Raw genomic sequence first — 22145 nt, forward strand, 5'->3', positions numbered from 1 at the left:
ATGCTAGGGGATGGCCCTGGGGGCTTTAGATTCATTCTTCTGTTAGAGAAGGAAAAGAAGGAAAGCAGCCCTGCCAGACACAGAGGGGACAAAACTTTCCATCACCCTAAAAAAGTAGCCTTGTGCCCCTTTGCAGGCAACCCCCATTGCCTTGTCCAGGCAAACCCTGATAGAATATTCTTGCTGATTCTGGAACTTCACATATATAGAATTGTATGTTGTGTTCTCTTGGTTCAGTGTTTCTGGTTATGGTTTCTGATTTAGCCATTCTGTTGGGTGTATCAGCAGTTTGTTTCTTTTAATTGGCAAGTGGTATGAACATAACAGCATTCGTTTATCCAATCACTTGTTGATAGACATTTTGGTTGATTCCAGTTTTTGGCTATTATAAATAAATATGTTACAAACATTTCTGTGAAAGTCTCTATGTGGACATATGTTTTCATTTCTCTTGGAATAGCTAGATCGTCAGGTAAATGAATGATTAACTTTGTAAAAACTGCCTCTTTCCCACCAATGATGTATTAAAGTTACATTTGCTCTGCATCTTGACCATCATTTGGTATGGTCAGTCTGTTTAATTTCAGCTAGTTAGTGGCTGTGTAGTGATATCTCATGGGGTTTTAAAAAACTGAGATATAATTCACATGCCGTAATATTCACCTTGTACAAAAAGGTGTATAAAGAATACAATTCAGTGGCTTTAAATATATGCACAAAGTTGTCCAACCATCACTACTAATTTCAGAATTTTCATCACCCCAAAAGGAAACCCTATACCATTTAGCTATTAGCCCCTATCTTCCTGCCCCAGGAAAAACAATAATCTGCTTTCTGTCTCTATGGATTTGCCTATGCTGGATATTTCATATAAACGGAATCATACAATATGTGACCCTTTATGTCTGGCTTCTTTCACTAAGCATGTTTTCAAGGTTTATCCATGTTGTGGCATTTATCAGTACCTCATTTCTTTTTACAGTTGAATAATATTCCATTGTATGGATATACCACCTTCTGTTTATCCATTCATTAATTGATGGACATTTGGATTGTTGCCAGTTTGTGGCTGTTATGAGTAATGATGCTCAAAATATTCATGCACAGGTTTTTGTGTGGATACATGTTTTCAATTCTCTTGGATATTTACCTAGGAGTGGAATTGCTGGGTCATGTGGTTACTCTGCCCCACAAATTCCAGCCACCTCTGAACTCAGTGAGACCAGTGTATTCTGCTTAGGGTCCCCTCCCTCTGCCAGGGCACAACGCCTCTAGGGAGAAGTACTGGGTAATTGTGCAGCTCACCTTGTTTGTTTTCCTTCTCTCAGAGATCACAGTCCTGTGCTGTCCACTGTCCAATGTCTGAAAACAGTTGATTCATCTATTTTGTCCAGTTTTCTGTTGTTTGTAGCAGAAGAGGGAATCTAGTACTGGTAATTCTATCAAGGCTCGAAGCAAAAGACGCTTACTTTATTGAAACAGCGATATATAAGAACATTACTAAAAGTTCTGGGGAGATCCAAATCTGGATGGTTGTTTCTACTGATATTTACTCATGTGGCTTGTTTCCTTGTGTGTTTTTTGTTTGTGTGAGCTTGTTTTTGGTTGAATTTAATCTGGGAGAATCCTGAGGGGTCTAAATTTAGCCTGATTTCTTCCAGAGATGATTTGTGCTAGCTTTTGGTAGGTACCATGGAGGCAAACTAATCTGAGAACACTTCAGTTTCATTTATCTGCTGGGGATTTCTCTCACCTCTTTGAATAAAGTGAAACTCTGGGGCCATATAAAGTGGGCAAAGAGTATTAATTCTCAAGGACTACCATCAGCAGCATGACCATCATCATCACCATCGCCACATCATCATCATCAATACCCTCATCACCATCACCACCACCACCATCATCATCACTTCTATAACCACCACTATCATCACCATCATCATCACCACCACCACCACCACCACCACCACCACCACCACCCTCACCATCACCACCACCATCACCACCATCACCACAATCATCACCATCACCACCACCATCACCATCATCACCATCAGCACCATCATCAACATTATTACCACCAATGCCATCACCACCATCACCACCATCATCACCATCATCACCATCATGAACATCACCATCACCACCACCACCACCTCTATTACCACTATCATCACCACCATCATCACTGTTATAACCATCACCATCATCATCCTCATCATTATTACTATCCCAGAGCCACACTGAAGACTCATCAGTTTCCAGCACTCTTATTTCTATCCCCGCTTTCTCTGAGGGTGTAATCACCTTCCAAGGTCCCAGATTAATGCAGTGGTCTCAGTTTTGATGCTCCCCCTTTATGAAGGCCTCTCATTTTTTGCCACCAGGGAAGCCCCAGCTTCTATTTCTTGTGACTGCTCTCTGTTCCGATTTTAGTTCACTGGTTTTTAGTGTGTGAATGTGACTGTTCGTAGTTTCATTTGCTCTTTTGAGCTCATCAATGCACATAAAATGCTTGTTATCATTTATCCAAGATCTAGTTGAATTGTAGTGAACAGACTTTTTAGGATATTCACTCTGCCATATAGGCCATTCTGTTGTAAGAAGTCCCCCACCTCGGTGACTTCACCTGTGAAAAAGACAATAATCCTGACTTCTGAGGATTGGTGCAAGGAACTGAGATATGTCTAAGGAATGCACTTAGTGCAGTGCTTGGTACAGAAAGAGCATGCGCACTGTGCCCATCATGACATGGAATGTGAGATGGAAGCACTAATTACAATGCAAAGCATTGTCTGGTCCTTCAACAGAGAGACGTCGCTAGGTTAGGCCAGGTCCCAGAGCAAGAGCATCACCTCAGTCTGGGGGTGTGTGTGTCTTGGGCTGGGACTTTCTAGGGGGGCAGGTGGCCTGAGCACTGAAGTAGGAGTCAGTGAGACCTGGGTTTGAATCCTCCCTCAGCCTGTTGTGGTTCTATGACCTAATGTTGTCCCTCCGAACCTGTCTCCTTATCTGTGAAAGAAGGTAATAAGTAACTGCCTGTTTATCTCATAGGGTAGTTGCAGGGACCTGGTGATGTCATGTCAATGAGATGTCTTTGTCTCCAACACAGCAGGTAAATGCCAGAAGTTATTAAGGGTAGGACTTAGGAATAAGAGGGTGCAGACAATGAAATGCAGCTCTAGGATTATGCCCTCACATCACTGAATATCTGGTTCTGCAAATTTATTTTGTACAGACTCTACACTATGTAACTATGTAGCCTAAAGAACCATAAAATTTGAGATGTTACTCAACTTGAGCAGATTGGAGAGTCCGGGAGTAACATGGATGCTCCAAGAAAGTGTCTTTACATTATTTATTAGAGGGCCAATCCTTTATTTTTGAGTCCTTTCTCATTATTCTGAACATGAGAACTTGAACTCAAAATAAAGAACTATGTGCAAATGACATTTTTTTTCCTAGTTATTTTATGGCTTCATTTTTTAAAATTATGAGACTATTTTTTAGAGCAATTTTGTTTACAGAAAAACTGAGTGGAAAGTATACAGTTTTCATATACTCTCTCCCCCCACACACCCAGTTTCTCCTATTATTAATGTCTCATATTAGAGTGGTACATTTGTTACAATTGATGAACCAACATGGACACATCATCACCCAGAGTCCATAGTTTACATTAGTCTCACTCTTGGTGTTGTACATTCTATGGGTTTAGACAAATGTGTAATGACATGGGTCCACGATTACAGTATTACAGAGTAGTTTCACTGCCCTAGAAATCCTCTGCTCTCTGTCTATTCATTCCTCCCTCCCCCGAACCTGACAACCACTAATCTTTTCACTGTCCACATAGTTTTGTCTTTTCCAGAATGTCATATTATAGAAATCATACAGACTGATTTCTTTCACTTAGCAATAAACATTTAAGCCTCCTCCATGTTTTCTCATGGCTTGACAGCTCTTTTCTTTTTATCACTGAATAATATCGCATTGTATGGATGTACCACAGTTTGTTTATCCATTCACCTATCAAGAACACCTTCGTTGCTTATAAGTTTTGGCAATTATGAATAAAGCTGCTATAGACACCCGTGTGCAGGTTTTTGTGTGGATATAAGTCATTTGGGTAAATTCAAATGACTTTTGAATACTATTATTTTTAACCTTTCTGTGCTGTTTTCTTTTAGATGTGTCTTTTCTAAGCAGCATATAACTAGAACTTTTAAAAAACAATCTTCAGATAGCTGATGAAGCAAATATAGCAAAATATTATTTGTAGAATCTAGGTAGTGACTATATGAGTTTATACTGTACAATTCTTCCAGCTTTTCTGTGTGTTTAAAATTTTTTATAATAAAATGTTGGTGGGAAAAAAGTTAAAAAAACAAACAAAAGCAATAACCCTCTGGAGCACGTGTGACTGCATTTGTAAAATCTTAACAGGCCATTCAGAGCAGAGTAGTGGGGAGGGCCCCACACCTGGCCCTGACTCTGCCTTCCAGCTGGAGGTAAATCACATACCCTCTGTTCTCTCGGCATATCCTGTTTTCTCTCGGCAGGATGGCAGCACAGCGTCCAGCGGTGTCATGGGAGTTGTGAGAACCTGCCCAGCACAGGGCCTGGGGCTCGTAGTTCAACAGCTCGGTTCATCTTCCTGCTGGGAGAACCACGGGGATCACGTTGTGCTGCTGGTCACCAGCAGAGGGCGCACTTAAAGCAAGCACGTTTTCAACCTGGCCTTCCTTTTGGAATCTTTCTTGACAAATGTTTATGGCTGCAGCAGCCTCCCAGAGCTCACTCCCTTCTTGCCTGTGCCCATGGACAGTTTCATAACAGAGACATGGGCTGGGCAGAGATCCGAGATTAAGTTCTCGGAGACCCAGGGGAGACTGAGGCCCAAGCTAAGTCATGGGATGAACCAGAAGATTCTCCAAACATCTGGTCTATTTCAGGCCTACCATCGGACCCTGGGCCATGCCAGGTGTTTGTGAAATACAGGCCTCCGAGGGCACCTGTTCACAACTCCTGCCAAGAGTGATAGCCCCAGTGGGCAAACTGCCCTCATGACCTTAGGGGTCAGGAACAACCTGGCCTTCCTGGTTTCCTCGGCAACAGGAGCACTGCACACCTGGCGTTGAAGACCAGCAGCTGTTAGTGGTGGCGATGGTGTGATTCGTAGGAAATGCACTTGTAATGGATAGACATGGCTGTCTCCTACGCTTGCCGGCATGAGTTCAGGTCAGAGCGGGCCCTGTGGAGATTCTGAGCTGCCTGCAGGTGGCTGCACTGCCTTTGGCGTCCCAGGAGGGATTTGAGAGGCGAGGTTAACAGAGCAGGTGCTGATAAGTTCACCTTCCTGCTCTCCCACCCCTGGCACAACATCACGAACCATAGTTCAGCTGTGGCAGTGCCTCGTCTCCTGGTTGTGCCACCAGGTCCCACCTCCAGTCCCACCCCAGCCTGTGGGTGGTGGCATGACCAGGTTAGCTCTGGATTTGAACCCTTTATCAAGTTTGATCATTTGTTAAATGTTTTGCCTTCCCACGGTGATGTGCATCCATGTGAGCCTGGGTCCAGCGGGAGGCAGTAAGTTTGTCTTCTGAGCTTGCCTCTCCCTTGGCAGCCCCCAGGTGACCTGAGCCCATTCTGCTGCTGGAGCCATCTTTCTGCAACACACACCCCAGGGCCTGTCTCTGCCTGGCCGACGATTCCTCCAAGCTCCCCTTTGCCTTCAGCATTTAATTACAAGGCCTCCCCCATCTGGCCCTGCCTGCTTCTCTACCCTTGGCCACAGGCATCTCTCCTTACACCCCCAGTCCACGCCTGCCCCCCAGGTCCTCTCCACGCTGACCACAGCAGATAATGTCCTGGTCATGTCTCCTTTCTTGGATACCGCAGGCCTTTGTTTATGCTGGCTAACCCCAATTTGTCCACCCAGGGAAACAACCAGTCCTCAGGCTTGGGTTTCCAAGCATGGGAAGAACTAGGGCTGTTTAGATGGAAGGGGAAGTGAGCTAGAGCTTGCACTGGAGTATGTAGCTCTATCTCAGCTAATGACAAAGTGCCACCAAGCGCTGCTATCTGTCACTGGCCCTGTGCAGAGGGCCCTTCAAGAAATCCATGTGGAGAAAGAAGAGGTGACAGAGGGGGATCCAGTCATTCCTGGGTCTTGGATCTGGAGACCCCCATTGCTGCTAGACATAGTACCCCCTCAGTGTAGAATGCCCTCACCTCCCATCCAGCAAATTCCTAGTTCCCCTACAAGGCTGTGGTAGACGGCTAGTTGTGCCCCAATATGTACTCCATTTTTTATATAATTATAGAATGATGGCTGGTTGCATGGTCAGCCAGCCATGTTTCCCAGCCTCCACCCAACTAGGTGTGGTCACATAACTAAGTCCTGGCCCACAGGATGTGAGCAGAGGTGATATGTACCATTTCCATGCCACGTCCTTGAAGGGAAGTAGCATGTCACCACCCCTTCTTTTTCCCCTTTCCCCTCCCTGCTGGCCAGTGTGGCATGACGTTGGGAGCTGGAGCCGCATCTGGACCACAGGAAGGGAACAGCGTGTGGGATGCGGGAGGGCAGAGCACAAGCTGGAAGGAGCCTGGGCCCCGCCACACTGCTCAGAGGAGCTTCCGTATCAGCTGGGATAGCTACAAGAGCAAGCAGTAAAAACTTCTGCTTTGTCCAAGCCACTGTTGTCTTGAGTCTCTGTCACTGGAATCAGGAGGGTGAAGTGGGAGAGCCAGACTCCTTGGGTTTAACCCCACACTCCGCCACTTCTTAGCAGTGTGATCGTGGACACGTCACTTAACGTGTCTGTAACTCGGGCTCTTCAACTAGGAAATGTGAGTGGTAAAAATACCCACCTTTGCTGTTGCAAGAATCAAATTAGTTCATTCTAAGTGAAGCATCTGGAACAATGCCTTGCACCATGAGCACCTGCAAGTGTCAGCTGTTCCAGCAGCTTGACTTGGAGTCTAAGAAATGCACGGTCCACCTCACACGCCCTCTCTATCTAGAACAGTCTTTAGCAGGGCCACATCAGGTCCTCCTGTGTCCGTAGCTCCCAGAGCTGCACTTGAGAACTTCAGGGAGCTGAGCTGCACAGAAACTAAGGCTCCTCACAGAAATAGAAGGGAGAGGTTTAGTAAATGTTTTGTCCACAGTGGACAAATAAAGTGAAGGGTGCCTCTGGATCAAGGAGCGTTTTTTTTTTCTTTCTTTTTTTTTTCTTTTAATAAAAAAATTTTTTAAGCTTGCCTCACTTCTTACATTAATGAGGGGAATGAGGATTTTTTTATTATTATTATTATTACCGGCTTCTTGTATTAAATTGTGTGAAATAGTCTTCTGTGGGTTGATTTGCATAGACCTCATTCATATATTTTTTCCTGATAATAAAACAAAGGGAGAAAAAAAGATCAGCAGATGTGTGTACTTCCTTAATGTTCTACTTTCTGCACTTTTTTAAAAAAGCCCACCCCTATTTGTCAGTGTTTTATCCCCAAAATTCAGAATTCATTTCAACCCTAATGAGGTCAAAAAAATAATCCGCCTCAACTGCTCTTCACAAGCGAGGGTCATCTTATACTGTAGTTAGGCAAGAGACTGGCACCAGGGACACTTGGAGGTAACTTAAAATGAAATATCCATGCTGTGATCATAAGATGCTTTCCTTACCCCATTGATCTGTCAGATCATCTCTTAATGTCACTGCTAGGCCCCCAACAGACCACCAGAGTTTGATAAATAAATACATGAATAAGTAAATAAATACTGTGTTTTCAGTTACAAGTTTGCTTATTTATATGCATTTGACATTTTCCTGTAGCTGGAACTCTGAACTACTCCAGCCTGTAAGGAAGAAACTCCAGGCTTGCTCTAGGTAGCCTGGGAGCCCTCTCTCTGCCTGGAGAGCCCTCCGTGCAGTGGCCACCGGCACCATCCTCCTCCCGGGTCTCAGCCACGATGCCTTCTCCAGGAAGCTTTCTCGACTCCCCAGGCTGACTCGGTGCCCTTCCTGGGGGCTCCAGGTACCCACTGGTTCCTCCTTCAGTGCACCCCATGTGCAGACCAGTGACCTATGGCCCAGGGTCTGCCCACTTTGAGTTCCCCAGTCCCAGATGAGAACCATCCAGAACGGGGTGTTTCCCCTGCTGCCCCTTCCCCATCCTTGACCTCCACTGCCTGATCCCCCTCCGCCTGGCCCCCTGCCCGCCCTGCCCCCCGGCACTCACTGCAGCTGCTGCTCCTTGGCCAGGCTGAGGTTGCTGCTGTCCAGAGCCCTGCTCAGGTCGCGCTGCCAGCGCTGCTGCTGCCACTCAAACAGCAAGGTGGCCCGTGAGCACTCTGAACCCTCCGCTGGTCCCAGTCCATGTCTCGCTGGCGCTCTTCTTCCTGGAGCCTCTGGCGGGAGCAGAGATGACTCACTGCCACCTTTCCCCAGAGCCAAAGAGCCCAGGGGATCACCTAGGAGGCTGAGCCTCTCAATTTACAGATGGGGAAACTGAGGCTCAGAGAAGGGGCAGGTAGGTGGCCAACATCATGCAGGAAGTCAGAGGAGATCCCCAACTTGCCTTCATTCCATGTGGTCCAGCCGCTTCCCCACCCTCTTACTCCTAAAGGGACAGCAGGGACTCAATCCCAGCAGTCATCCTAGCGCTCCCACATGCAAGGCTGAGCTCAGGGTCTTCCCTTGCCAGGTCCTCAGGAGGGTCCCCCGGCTTGGTCAGCAGTCAGCGAGCAGAGGCTGCTGCTCCACCCAGCTGAACACTGGCGTCATGTGGGGTGCCACAGGCCTGGGTCAGCTCCAACCCCAGGACAGAAAGGGAGGCTGGCGCCCAGCTTTGTCCCCGCCAAGGCAAGTCATCTTGCTCCTGTGAACTTCAGTGTCCTCACCTGTAAAGTGAGGCTGCTTGCAGGTGCCCTGTGTCATCCCACATGCCTCCTAGTCACAAATATGGAATGACACTGGCACAGGACTAAGAGCAAGGCAGACAGCCCAACTATTCTCTGTATCACCTCAATCTTCCAAATTACCTCCATGCACAGAAAAGGAGACGTGAAGAAAGGACATTTAAAGGGAGAGGCACACAAGGGGTGGGGACCAATATTTCTGAGGGGTGACATTTAATGTGTGTTTTTTCTCTTTCTGCTTTTCTGTCTTAATTTTCTACAAAGATTAAAAATTGGACAAAAATGTTGCATTCAGGACAATGGTCAACCTTCCTTGCCAGATGGTCCGGGCTGAACTGCAGGAGTGAAGGACAGAACATGGCCCTGCATCCGACTCCAGCCTCAGTGATCTGTCCCCCTTGGGCTGCTCCCCAAGCCTAACGCCCCAGCTGCCCCAGGCCTGACCTTCCCTGCCCCGTCTCCTGCACACTTGTACCCCTGGTCTGCAGGTGAGCATGGAGCGAGCTGTCACACCTGCTCCTTGTGCCCTGTCCAGGCTGCTGTCATTGCCCCTCTTCCTCCCTGAACCCGCCAGCTTGGAAGCTCTGAGACTGTGGCGACCACCTCCCCAGTGCAGCAGTCATCTACGGGTCCGGGGGCAGTCCCGCCTCTTCCTTGCAGGTTTGAGATCCTCTTCAAATCTCTCTCCCGCTGGATCTAAGTGATCTCAGCACACGCAGTCATGGCCCTTTCCTGTCCCTGGCTCCTCAGCTCTCCTGCCTCTTCTCCAAAGACCCAGTCCTGACTCTCCAGCTACTCACCCCCCCGGTCACATCCTACCAGCAGTTCTTGACCTTGAGGGGCATCAGGATCCCCTGGGGGGCTTGTTAAACCACACCCAGGTGATGCTGCTGGACTGGAGATTACACTTTGGGAACCTCTGCCCTCAGCTTGTCACCGCTCCCTGTCTCACCTCCAAGTGCCACCCCTCTGACCTGCCTCTCCGCTCCCTCTCTCCAGGACCCTGATTACAACGATTATTCCACTCCTCCCCATGACCTGCAGTCTACTGACTGCCCACTTTCCCCCCTTTCTCTGTCATCTCTTTGTCCTCATCTCCCTCCTCCGTCTGCCCAGCATCCATGGCAGGCACTCCCTGGCCGTCACTCTTGGCCCTGAGCCTCTGACTTGGTCACACTTGCTGGGCAAGCCCTGACCGTGATGGATCCCAACTCTCCTCTGCCAGCTGAGCGTGGCCGGGGAACACACTTGACAGTGCTCTCTGGGGTCACTTCAAGGTCATGACCACTGCTGGGCCATCCTGCTTCCTTCCCCCAGGCCACTCCCTTTCCAGCTCTCCTAGATGACCATTGGGCACTTTGTTCTCTGCCCTCAAATCTCTGCTGTGACACCCCTGCCCCGAGTTTCTGACCTTACTTCCTGCTTCAGCAGGAAATTGGGGCTCTGGAAGAGAAGCTCCACAGGCTCCCCCTCCCACGCCCCTTCCTGTGACTGTGCTCATGCCTCCCCCGCCCCACCATGGCCTCGGACGATGGGTCTGAGCTCCTACCCACGCCAAGTCCTCAATTAGTGTTCTGTGTCTCTTGCTCTCCCACCACCCCAGGGACCCCTGCAGCGAGTCTGTCTTCCGCCATCACTTTCCCGCTCTCTTACTGCATCACTCCTGCTGAATGACAACTATGCTGTTATTTCTATAATCAAAACAAACAAACAAAACTTTCCCTGGACCCCACGTGTCCAACCAGCTACCACCTCCTCTCTCTGCGCCCTTCACAGCAAACACCTTCAAGTGTTGGGCATTTGCCATCTCCCCTTCCTTCCTGCCTGTTCTCTCTTGGGCCCATTAGACGGGCTGTTGTCCCCACTCCTCTACCAAAGTTGCCCCGACAGCCTGCAGTGTCCACCATGGTGCTGGATCCAGCGTTCAGCCTGCTGCTGAACGTTTGGCCCAGGGGTTCCCCTTCCTTCCTTCCTTTCTTCCCTCCCAAACACTTTCCTCCCATTGGCCTCCTTCTCAGACCCCTTCGCTCTTCTCTTCATTATTGGTGCTGGTGAGGGGGGTCCCTGGACTCAGTCCTCAGATTTCTTCTCTCTACACTCACTCCCTTCGAGATCTCATCCAGGGTTGCTACTTTAAATAGTCCCTGTAGGTGACAACTGCAACATTTATGTCTCCAGCCCAGACCTTGTTCTGAATCCCAGGGAATATATCAAGCTGCCTACTGGACTTTACCTGGAGGTTGTGGCAGAAAATACTACCAGTCCCCCAGTAGCCATTTTTCCTTCTTTCTTAATAAAAGAATTACCACTTCACCACTTGGACTAAACACTACATTTCCCAACATTCTTTACCGTTAGGAGCAACCTTGTGACTAGCTGTGGTCTAATGAAATGTAGGTGAAAGTTTCCTTAAAATGTTCTTTCCCATTCCTCCTTCCTGGTAGCTGGAATATGCATGTGATGGCTGGCACTCAGGCAGCCATCTTGCACTGTGAGGTGACACCCAGGTGCCAAGGACAGTAGAATATCAGTCAATAACCATAGAGCTGCCATAAAATCCCTAGGCTGTTTTCTTAAGGATTTAGTCCACATCCAAGAAATAAAGTTCTATTTTGTTTAAGATGCGTTATTTGTGGTTTTCTGCCACATTCAGCCGAACAATCCTAACAGAAACAAATGTCTAAGGGACATTGCACACTTAACATATCCAAAATTGTACTTGTGATTTCCACTCCCTGCAAACCTGCTGCTTCCACCATCTTCCCCATCTCTGTAAATGTCAATTTCGTCCTTCTAGTGGCTCAGGTCAAATGGCCTGGAGTCATTCCGACCTCCTCTCTTTCACATCACACCCGTCCTGTAGGCTCTCCCTTCAAAACAGATCCTGGATCTGACCACTTCTCAGCACCCGCACTGCCAGCACTCTGGTCCATGCCCGCATCATCTCTCATCTCGACCACTAGCTCTCACTCCTGTCTGAACAGGTCAAGCCTGGTCCTGCCTCAAGGCCTTGGCCCTTGCAGCTCACCCTGCCGGGCTGTCATTTCCCCGGATAGCTGCATGCCTCACTCCCTCCCCTTCTTGGGGTCTTTGCTCCAATGTCGCCTTTCAGTCCCACGACCACCCTGTCCCTGCCCAGCACTCTCAATCCCCCTTACCTGTCCTCCTCACTAAGCAGTCCTCACCCCGACACCACATTCCATGTGTTTGGGATTATCAGGCTCTTGTGGTCTCCCCCCACTGAAAGGGAAACTCCTTGAGGGCAGCTCCCAGGGTGGGGTGTCACGGCCACTCTGATAGATGCCTGTGTGGAAGGCAGCGGGGGCACAGAGGCTGTGAGAGGAGCAGGGCAGGTACCAGCTTTTCCTGGACTTGCTGTTTCTGAACAAGGCGGATCTGCTCCAGCTGCTCCTGGGTCATGCCCTTCCGGCGGTTGGGGACCATGCGGTGGGGCCCGAAGGAGCTGGCTGCCTGCTGTGGGTTCTCAGAGAGCAGGTCCCCACACAGCAGGTTGGAGATCTCGGCCAGGTTGTCCTCTTGTTCTTGTTTTCTCTTTCGCTTTTTCTTTTCTGCTGCCTCCATGGCCTAAGCAGGGGAAGACACTAAGGAAGATGCTCTGAGTGGCTCCAGGGGGATTCTGAGGCACAGGCCAGTAACACTCATGGGGGTGGGTCCTTGAGGGAAGTATGCACTAAAAGCAGTAGGGAGCAGGTGGGGGGTTAGACTTGTCAGGCGTGGATATAGGGAGGGCCCTTGGACCCCTGGCTGGCTGAGCACCGCTGGGTAGGTGAGCTGAGCTGAGGGGATTGCTACCTGTTGGGTGTGTGCATAAGAGCTTCAAGTCTTGGTGCCTATTTGCCAAAGCAGGGAGCTGCCTCCCTGGGTTAGGCTGCCATCCACACTGGACTGGCGCCTCCCCAGGGCAGGGCTCTGTGACCCTCCTATGGCCCTGGCAACCCCTGGACATCTATGGGTTGCAAAAAACATGCAACAGAGTGAATCACAACAGTGGTGACTTCTAAAAGGTGGAAAATGCACTGTCAGTGCAGTGGTCCTGATGGCATCAGCTACAGCCCCCGGTACAAATAAAGACCTGGGCAAATCGCTGTTCAAATCTCTGGGGATAGGAGGTGGGGGCCTGTCTGTGTGACCTGCAGCTAGTCACCTCCCCTCTCTGAGCTGCAGTCATTTCTCTGTCAAGTCAGGAGATGGATTAGGAGACATTAACCAGTGTCAAACAGTTCTCCTTAGTAACAGACAGGCAGAGCAGTTTGCAAGGCGCCGGCACACCACAGGGGCTCACGTTAGTGTCACATGGCATAGACTTAGCAGCTGGACAGGCCCAAATTCAAATCCAGGGCTTGCCACTTAGTACTTGGACGTCCCTAAGAAAGTCAGCCCACCCCTCTAAGCCTGTTTTTTTATCAGTTAAATTGGGTTAATCATGCCTCTCTAGAAGGATTGCCAAACACAGCAACTAATAATAGCACCTAAAGTTGCTAGGAATAAAGGTAATGGCTGGCATTTACTGAGTCCTGAGAATGTGCCAAACTGTTCTAACCTGTTACATGTATCACCGAGTTTAATCCTCACTCCCGCCTTACGCGCGAGTGGGAGAGCCGTTCCTGCTGACTGTTCAAGATCCCAGTGCTCCTTCTGGGCATGTCCTGCCCACTTAGAGTGAGTGTTGCCACGTGGCTTAGTTCACCAATGAAATGTGAGCAGAGTAGTTGTGCCACTTCTGGGAGGACGCCAGGGTGGGACTGGCCGTGTTCCTTGTCTCCTGTGCTGCCAGAATCTGCTAGCTGGCAGCTGCCACGTCCCAGGGCCTGGGCTCCACGGTGCAGATGACAAGGAGAGGCCCCAGAGCCAGCCTGCGACGGATGTGCAGCATGAGCCGAACCTCAACTGTGTGTTGTAAGCCATGAGATTTGGGGGTGTCAATTACCCCAGCAAGAGTTAGCTTGTTCTCACTGACACGGGTGGGTGTTATCAGTATCCTCGTTCTACACATGAGAAAACTGAGGCCCGTGAGTGGTTGCCCACGGCTGCAGGGAAGAGCCTTGCCTCGCACCCATGCAGTTGGGCTCCAGAGCCTGCACGCTACCCCTTGACACTTGCGCAGTGCCTCTCTGATGAAATGGGCACCCATGCCGAGAACTGGAGGCCCTCAAGTGTGTGTCCCCCCTGCTGAATTGGACTGACCTGCTTGGAATTTTCTTCTGAGGCTAGTTATCTAGAACCTGGTATTAACATCCCAGGCTAATAAACAAAGCCTAATTCTAGTTAGGAACACAGCTGCAAAGGCCAAAGGACAGTTTGCCACATGCAGGGGCGTTTGTGCTGGCGCTGCCCTGAGGCATCACGTGAGGGCTGGGGGGTCTGAAAGTACCGGCACATTGTAGATGCTCATTAAAAATTGTATGGAGTGAATGAATCAATCAATTAATCAATGAGGGAACATGGTTTAGCAAAAACCACATCAAGTGCCCAGCAGGAAGGGGCCAATAAACAACTTTTGAACTCATAAGTGAACAGGTGAACGGTGAATGAACGGATGACCTGCCAATAGAGGACTCACTGTCAAGAGCCCCATTTTGCTATTAATTTGCTGCGTGGCCTCCAGTGAACGGCTACCCTTCTTTGGGCTCCCTCTGTAAAATGAAGGGCAAGGATCAGGTGGCCTCTAAGAACCCTTCCGGTTTGCTGGTTGGTGACTTTGGGCTCTGGCTGTCTTGTTTTACCCTTCAGTTCTCACCGTCACCAGCATTTTGCCCGCCTTGCTCCTCTCCCCGCTGTTGAAATCCAGCATTCTCTGGTCTCTGGTCCAGCCTCTCCAGGACTTTTGATCACACGCCCCCATCAGTAGAACATTTTTGAGCTTCTGTCTCCAATATATGTAGTCCACATGTGCTACTGCTATACCATAAAAATAGCCTGTGCTTTATAAATTAAACACGTACACAGGAAATTTAAATGATGGGGTTAAAAATAAATATGAAGCCAAGTTCTAACATTTTCTTCCTGCTCTCCAACAGACCGTCTTGAACACTCTTCTTTGGAGACCACAGTCCTAGTCATCTAGCTAATCTCACAAACGAACCCAGGACAAGCCCCCACCCACCCAGGAAATATAATTGCATCTGAGAAGAAAACCTGGGGGGCGGGGGTCTAATTTCTAAAAGGAATAGAGAACGTAAAGCACCTTAAAGCTGAACTGAAAGCTGAAAGCGAGGGGAGTGTTTGTGAGGAAGGTGGGCAGAATTTACAGAGGAGGAGGGAGCTGTCAGGAGACCCTCCAAGCCCGTGCCAATCTCCCCCCTGCCCCTCCTCGCGGTCATTGCTCCTGTTAAGGAGCGCCTATGTGCCTGCTCAGGTGGAGAGGAACTCTGAGAGGTGTGGAGGAGAACTGGCGCCAGTTCCAGGCATCAGAGCCATGCCAGGTGGTGGCAGTCTAGGTAGATGACTGTCCTCTTGTGACAGGAGTAGAAACCCAGGCTTGGAAAGGTGAGCTGACCTCCCCAGGAGGCATGACTAGTTTTGCAGGTTTCGCTCCCACATTCAGAGCTGAGGAACAGGGACTAGGTCTCATCCATCTCTGTAACTGGGCAGCCCCTGTCAGGGGCTCCATCAGGGTTGGTGGAGTGACCGAGGAAGTGAGCTGAGCTCAGGACCCTGGGGAGGCCGGGAGCTCTGGGAAGCGGCTGTGTTCACCCCTCCAGACGCCATGGCCATGCCCGGGCATATATACCTGGTTCTGTTGAACTCTTTCATAGCTGCACAAACTGCCTTTCTGGTGGCGCTTTCCAGCTTCTGTAGGTGCCTGGCTGTTTCATCAAACTGCAGCCTTGTCTCTGTGTGGAAGTCCTCTGAAAGGAGGCAAGACTCAATCAGACCTAGTGTGCCTGCCAAGAGCGCCTTCCCTGATGTGCAGAGCACCCTGCAGCGCGGTTGTCACACCTTCACCTCTTACCATGTCCCCATCAATGGGGAGGGGAATAACGACAGGACCTGTCTCCGAAGGCTGCTGGGAAAGTTAGGTGACTTCATTCAGGTAAAGCTCTTAGATCGGGGCCCGGCACTCAATGAGTGCTAGTGACCAGTGCTATGGATTGGTGGCGTCTGCTATGGATGAGTGATGCCTGCTGTGGTCCTGGGACAGGTTAGTGGTGTGCCCCTTGCTATGCCCAGTCTATCAGGAGGCAGCTACATCCTTACAGCGGGCAGGGATGGTGGGAGCTCAGAAAAAGGGGCTGCAGAAACCAAAGAGGACTCCACAGAGGAAGGGGTGTCACGTGACAGATATTGTGGAATGGCATTAAGACTTTGCCAGGCCAATGAGGAGGAGGTGGAGGAGTCTTCAAATGGAGGGCCCAAGCAGCAAAATGTAAAGATTTGGAGTCCAACAGAGCAGGCTTACATCCCGGCCCAGGCATTTCTAACTCTGTCGACTTTGAACGATCACTTAACCTCTCTGAGCCTCTATGTCCTTACTCTTGAGGCAGAATAACACCTCTTGAAAAGAAAGAAAAAGTCATTGATGAGAAGGTTCTTCCCACGGTGCTTGTGCCCTGTGCGTCTCCTCATTATTGCCAAAAACAGAGACTGGACCCTTTAGCCTTCAATTTCTAGCTCTGCTCACCTTCAGCCTCATCTCTCCCCTTTCATTTGCTCTTCCCCTTTCATATGCATCATTCGACACATAGTGATCAGGGGCCTTACATGGGCCACCTGTTGCCTAGTGGCGACAGAAGCATAAAGGGTTTTTCCGCCTTCCTGGAACCTACTGTTGAGGAACTGAGATGACAATTAACGCATAAACCCCAGATAAATATATTAATGCAAATTGAGATAGTGCTACAGAGGAACAGCATAGGAGCTAAGAGAGAGAAAGTTGGGAATGCCTGACTTAGATAGCTGGGGGGTGGGGAGTAAGAGATCGCTTCTCTAGGAGGAAATGACATTTAAGTTGAGACTTAAGGACAAAAAAATTTGGTCGAGTGGAGGTGCAAAGGTAGTGGGAAAGGATTCAGCAGGATCCAGAAGTGAGAGAGCCAGAATGGCTGGAACACAGTGAGTGGGGTGAGGGGTGCAAGTCGATGCTGGAGGGTGGGCAGAGGCCCCAGCATGCAGAGCCTGTGGCTATGGGGGGACTTTGCATTTGATTCCATGTGCAGTGGGACATCATGAGAGGGTTTTAAGCTGGGATGGAGGGGGTGGGTTATCACTCTTCAGCTTGACATTATTTAAAATCGTCTCTCTGACCGCTATGTTGAGAATGAACCAGAGAGGCACAAGAAGGGAAGCAGAAGACAGTTGGAAATGTAGTGGCAGTGGCCCATCCAGGTAAGAAAAGGTGGTGGCTCTTATCACAGTGGGGACAGCAGGGATGGGGAGAAGTGGAAAGTTCAAACTATACGCAGGAGGGAGAAGGGTCAAGAGTTGAAGTTGGTGCAAAGACAAGGGGGCAGGGTTAAGGATGACCCCAGGTTTCTGGCTTAAAGGAAGGAAGAGCCACTGATGGAGGAGAAAGATGGAAGGAGGAGCAGGTACAAAGGACAAATTTGGGGGTGTTTCCCATATGTTGTGAGACGTCTGATGAGATGTCAAAGAGGCTGTTCAAGGACCGAGTCCAATGCTGAAACAAATGCTCTCGGTCAAAGATGGAAATTTGGAGCACCTGAGAGATGGCTGAGGTTTTTAAAGCTCTTCAAGAGGATTATGTCAACACATTTATCTATATTCCAGGAACTAATGGTAGAGCAGTGAACAAAACAGACAAAAGTCCTCTGCCTTCACTGAGCTTAGGATATGGAACTGGGGAGAGGGACATCAAATATATAAGCCATATAGTGTATCAGTGGTCAAGGCTGTAGAGAAAAATCAAGCAAGGAAGGAGATAGGGAATGTGGGGGTGGGAGTGGGGGTGGGAACTGGGTTTAAAATGGAGGGTCAGAGTAGATGCCCTGATAAGATGACATTTAAGCAAAGACCTAAAGTAGGAGAAGGGTAAGCCATGCAGATATTTGGGGAAAGATGTTTCTAAAAGGCAGGAACAGTAGGTGCAAAGGCCCTGAGGCAGAATTGAGCCTCACACTCATGTTCTAGGAACAGCAAGGAAGACACCTGGAGAGAATGGAGTGAGTGGAAGGCAGCATATTAGGAGATAAGGCCAGGCTGTGAAGCCTTTGTAGGTTCTTTTTTTTCCTTGGCGGCTGGCTGGTGCAAGGATTGAGCCCCGGACCTTGGTGTTATCAGCACCGTGCTCTAACCAACTGAGCTGTCTAGTCAGCAGCCTTGTAGGTTCTTGAAATGAATTTGGCTTTTATTGTGAGTGAAACAGGAAGCCACCGGCGGGATGTGAGCAAAGAATCTGACTTCATTTTTAATAGAATCAGTCTGGCTACTGGGTTGAGAAGAGACTATAGTGGGTTAAGAGCAAAAGCGCAGAGACCAGTTAGAGGCTATTGTAATAATGCAGATGAGAGATGCTGATAACTTAATCCAGAGGGGTAATGATGGAAGTGGCAAAAAGCAGCTGAAATTCGAGGTGATTTGCTGGTAGAGTGGAGGTGTGAGAGAAAGGAAGGAGTCAAGATGACTTGGGTTGGGAGCTAGGCAGCTACAAGAATGGAGTTGCCATTGATGGTGGTAGAAGGCCAGGACTGGGGAGGTGAGAGTGTGCCACAGGACTTATACTGACTTTGGCATGTTTATTAGACACCCAGGAACAGTCAGATGGTTTCATGAGCCAGATTCAGGGAAGAGTCCAGGTTGAAGTTATAAATTTGGGAAATGCTGGCCTATAAGTGGTGTTTAATGTTCTGAGTATAGATGAGATCCCCCAGGGGAGGAGTTTAGCTGATAGAGGAGAGGCCCAGAGAGCATTGGTGTGCAACCTCAGAAAATGAGGAGGAGCTAACCAAGGGGCTGGGACGGAAAGAGAATCAGCACGAGTACGGTGTTCTGGAAGCCAAATTGCCTAAAGATTTCAAAGAGAAGTGGATTGACTCTCACATGCTGCTGATAGGTTAAAAGGAAGACAAAAAACTGACCATGGATTGGGCAATATGGAGTCACTGGAAAGGTTGGCCAGGCAGTTTCAGTGGAGGGGGAGAGAGCAGAAGTCTGGTAGGTGTGGGTTCAGACGATTTGTGGAGACATCACTCAGGGAGAGGAGAGTGGGAAAAGAGGAGGCTGAGAGAGACTGAGCTAAGAAGGTTGCAAATTAACACGCAGAGAGGAGCAGCTCATGAGGGCACAGTACACCACTCCCCGTCCCAGCTCCCTGCCTTATCTTCACCGAAGCTCTTTATCATGCCCTCATCCCCTGACATGCTCCCAGCTGGGGCCCCAACACAGACACACACCCAGGAAGTGTTTCCTGCATGACTGACGTGTGGCTGGGATGTTTCCCTCCTGGGGTGCAGGCTCTGACTTCCCTTTCCCCACACAGACAAAGCAGCATATGACTGTGCACATTAGTAGGACTCAAAAAACAAAAACAAAAAACCCCGAAAAAACCGGGGGGTTGATTGCTGAAGTGAGCACTGAGAGCAATTCATCTCTCCTGTTTCGTTACCTGCACGGTTTTGGTTAATACGAGCATTCTTCCATTCCCTTTGCTGTTGCAAGGACCATTCTCTGTTTTGTTCCTCTTGGAATTTCTTTCTCTCATGGAAGTTTAAATCCTCCCCCATGAATTTCTGCATTCCCGATATTGTACTCCGAATATCATTATCTGACTGCCGGGCTGGAAGATCTTTCTTAAGGACTAGGAGGTCAGATAGATCAAAATCACGGTGAGTTTCTGGCTTCTGAAAGCTCTGTTGGAAGTCACTGATAACTCTACAGAGATTTTTCCTATCTCTCCTTTCCTGGTCTTCTAATACACACATGATTTTGTCATTTTGTCTCATTTCAGCAGCTAGAAGAGACATAACATATCCATAAGCTTAAGATTCAGAGGAAAAAATAAATTTGAATTCACTTAAAATAATAACTTTCAGTGATTGTTAAAGTAAAGCAATCCTCCAAAAAATAAACAAAAACAAAAACACAAACATTAAAGGATTAATGTCCTGAAAATACAAAGAGTACTTACAAATAAATTTTAAAAACCCAAACACCTCAACCAAAAAATGGGCAAAGGTTAAGAACAGGCAAATCACAATAAGGAAACACGAGGGATCAATAAACTTGTGAAAAGATGATCAGCCTTACAAGATGGGAAACATTCAGTGCATTGGAAGCAAAATATTTAAAATGCCATAATAGCACTTATTAGTAAGGATGTGGGGAAACAACAGCCCTCATTCACTGCTTGTGGGAGCATTACCTGGTATATTTAAAATAAAGCAATTTGTCCATATCCCATAAAATGGAAAGCATGCCGACCTAAGAACCTTCCATTTCACTCCTAGGTATCTCTCTCACAAGCGCACTAGGGACATAATGCATAGACAGTCATCGCAGCAGTGTTTGCAATGATAAAGAAAATGGGGAAAAAATCTAAACCAGCCATCAGCAGGGGAATGAACAAAGAAAGTGTGCTTAATTTATTTAACAAAATGTCGTAAAACAATTAAAATGAATACTTTCAATATGTAGATTGTGGATTAATTTCGAAAATAGAATGCTGAATGAAAGAAAAACACATTGCAAAAGGATCCAATCAATAGGATACTGCCTAAATTTTAAAAACACACACGCAAAAAATTGTACATTGTTATGGATACATACACAAATAGAACAAGTATAGAAAAATGCACGTGAATAATGCACACTTCTGAGGAGGAAAGAAGAGGAAAATTATGAGGTGAGAGGAGCGTTACCTATGTATATAAAAAACACAATTCTAAAAACTTAATCGATAGGCCAGTGCATGTACAATTTCATATCCTCCTTTTGTTAATTTTAAAAAATTTTAATTTTAAAAATCCTTATGGTGTTTTAAAAAACTGATGTTCCAACAATTGTTGAAATTGTTTGTCAAGATAGGGGAAGATAGGGGATAGAGGAACACAGCCCTAAATCGATAGGTAAGCGTTCAGGAAATGCTCACCAAAGGTTTCATGTCTAGCTTTTTCAGTTGCTTCTTTTATCTTCTGGTCATGAACTTGAACATCCCAGGCTCCTGTGTCTCCCTGGGGATGGGAAACCAGAGATAGGGGTTAGAGCCAGATAATTTCAGTCAATAGAGAACCATCTTACTTATCTTTTTGGCCTTGCCCCACTATAAACAAGTTGTCTTAGGAACATATCAGGCCTTTTCATACTTGGATACCTTTGCTTATATTTTGTTCTTCAGCCTAAACCCTCAGCTTTCCCCAGAGCTTCCTTCCCCCTCTCTCCTGGTTAACAGATACTCACCCTCAGAACATGTGTAGGCATCACCTCCTCTCGTAAGGCTGCTTTGATTTCCCCTCCCAACCCCAGTCTCTGCGGCGTGGCATCCCAGTGCCCCCTCCCTCACTGCACTGATTCCCCTGATTTTAATGTGACCGTTTCAGTGCCCGCCTCCTTTGCCGAGCCATGAACTCTGCAAGGTCAGGGACTTTTATTCCTCATCTCCACCACCCGGCTCCGGCTTGCCACAAAAGAAGAACTCCACCAGCATCTGTCACATGAACGGACTCGAAGGCACCCCAGGCAATGTATTAAGTCTGACTCGAAGCGGGGAGAACCGCATTCTAGTCTCTGTCCGCCACTAACTCCGGACAAGCTCCCGGCCTGCTCCAGGCCGCCATGTGCCCTCCTGGCAGGTAACTGGGTGCATTATTCGGCCTGTGAGGTTCTCCCCCATCTTCAACAAAGTCAATACATCGAACTCTTCCTCCTACTCCCACCCCCGCACCCCGACAAAACCTGGTGCCATTTACAGCTGTGCCTGGACCAGAAGTTTCATTTTAAGGGTCATCCCCTCCCCTCTCCCGCCATCTGCCTCCCTCGCCCTCTCAGGCCCCTTCTCCCCGACGATCCTGTTCCTGGCGTTGAAGATCCGTCACTGCCTGCACAGCTCCGGGTGTCTCCTCTTGGCCAGGCTAGCGGGCTGCTCCAGGTCCCTGGGCAGGGCCACCTCCATGGCTGCGGGAATCGACAGGAAATGCTAAGCGATTTTTACAAGATGCAAAATAAGAAAAAAAGACAACAAAAACGAAGCAAGCTGTGGCCCTGAAGAGGCTGGCTCCCTAGGGGGCTGTGCTGGTGGGATGCACGT

General features: G+C 48.4%; 1 pseudogene; it reads right to left on the reverse strand.

Moving 5' to 3' along the window:
* Window positions 1-7322: 7322 nt before the first annotated feature.
* On the reverse strand, window positions 7323-22010 carry LOC134368548 (RIB43A-like with coiled-coils protein 2; annotated as a pseudogene).
* Window positions 22011-22145: the final 135 nt, after the last annotated feature.

Source organism: Cynocephalus volans, chromosome X (assembly GCF_027409185.1).
Source record: "Cynocephalus volans isolate mCynVol1 chromosome X, mCynVol1.pri, whole genome shotgun sequence".
Taxonomy (NCBI): domain Eukaryota; kingdom Metazoa; phylum Chordata; class Mammalia; order Dermoptera; family Cynocephalidae; genus Cynocephalus; species Cynocephalus volans.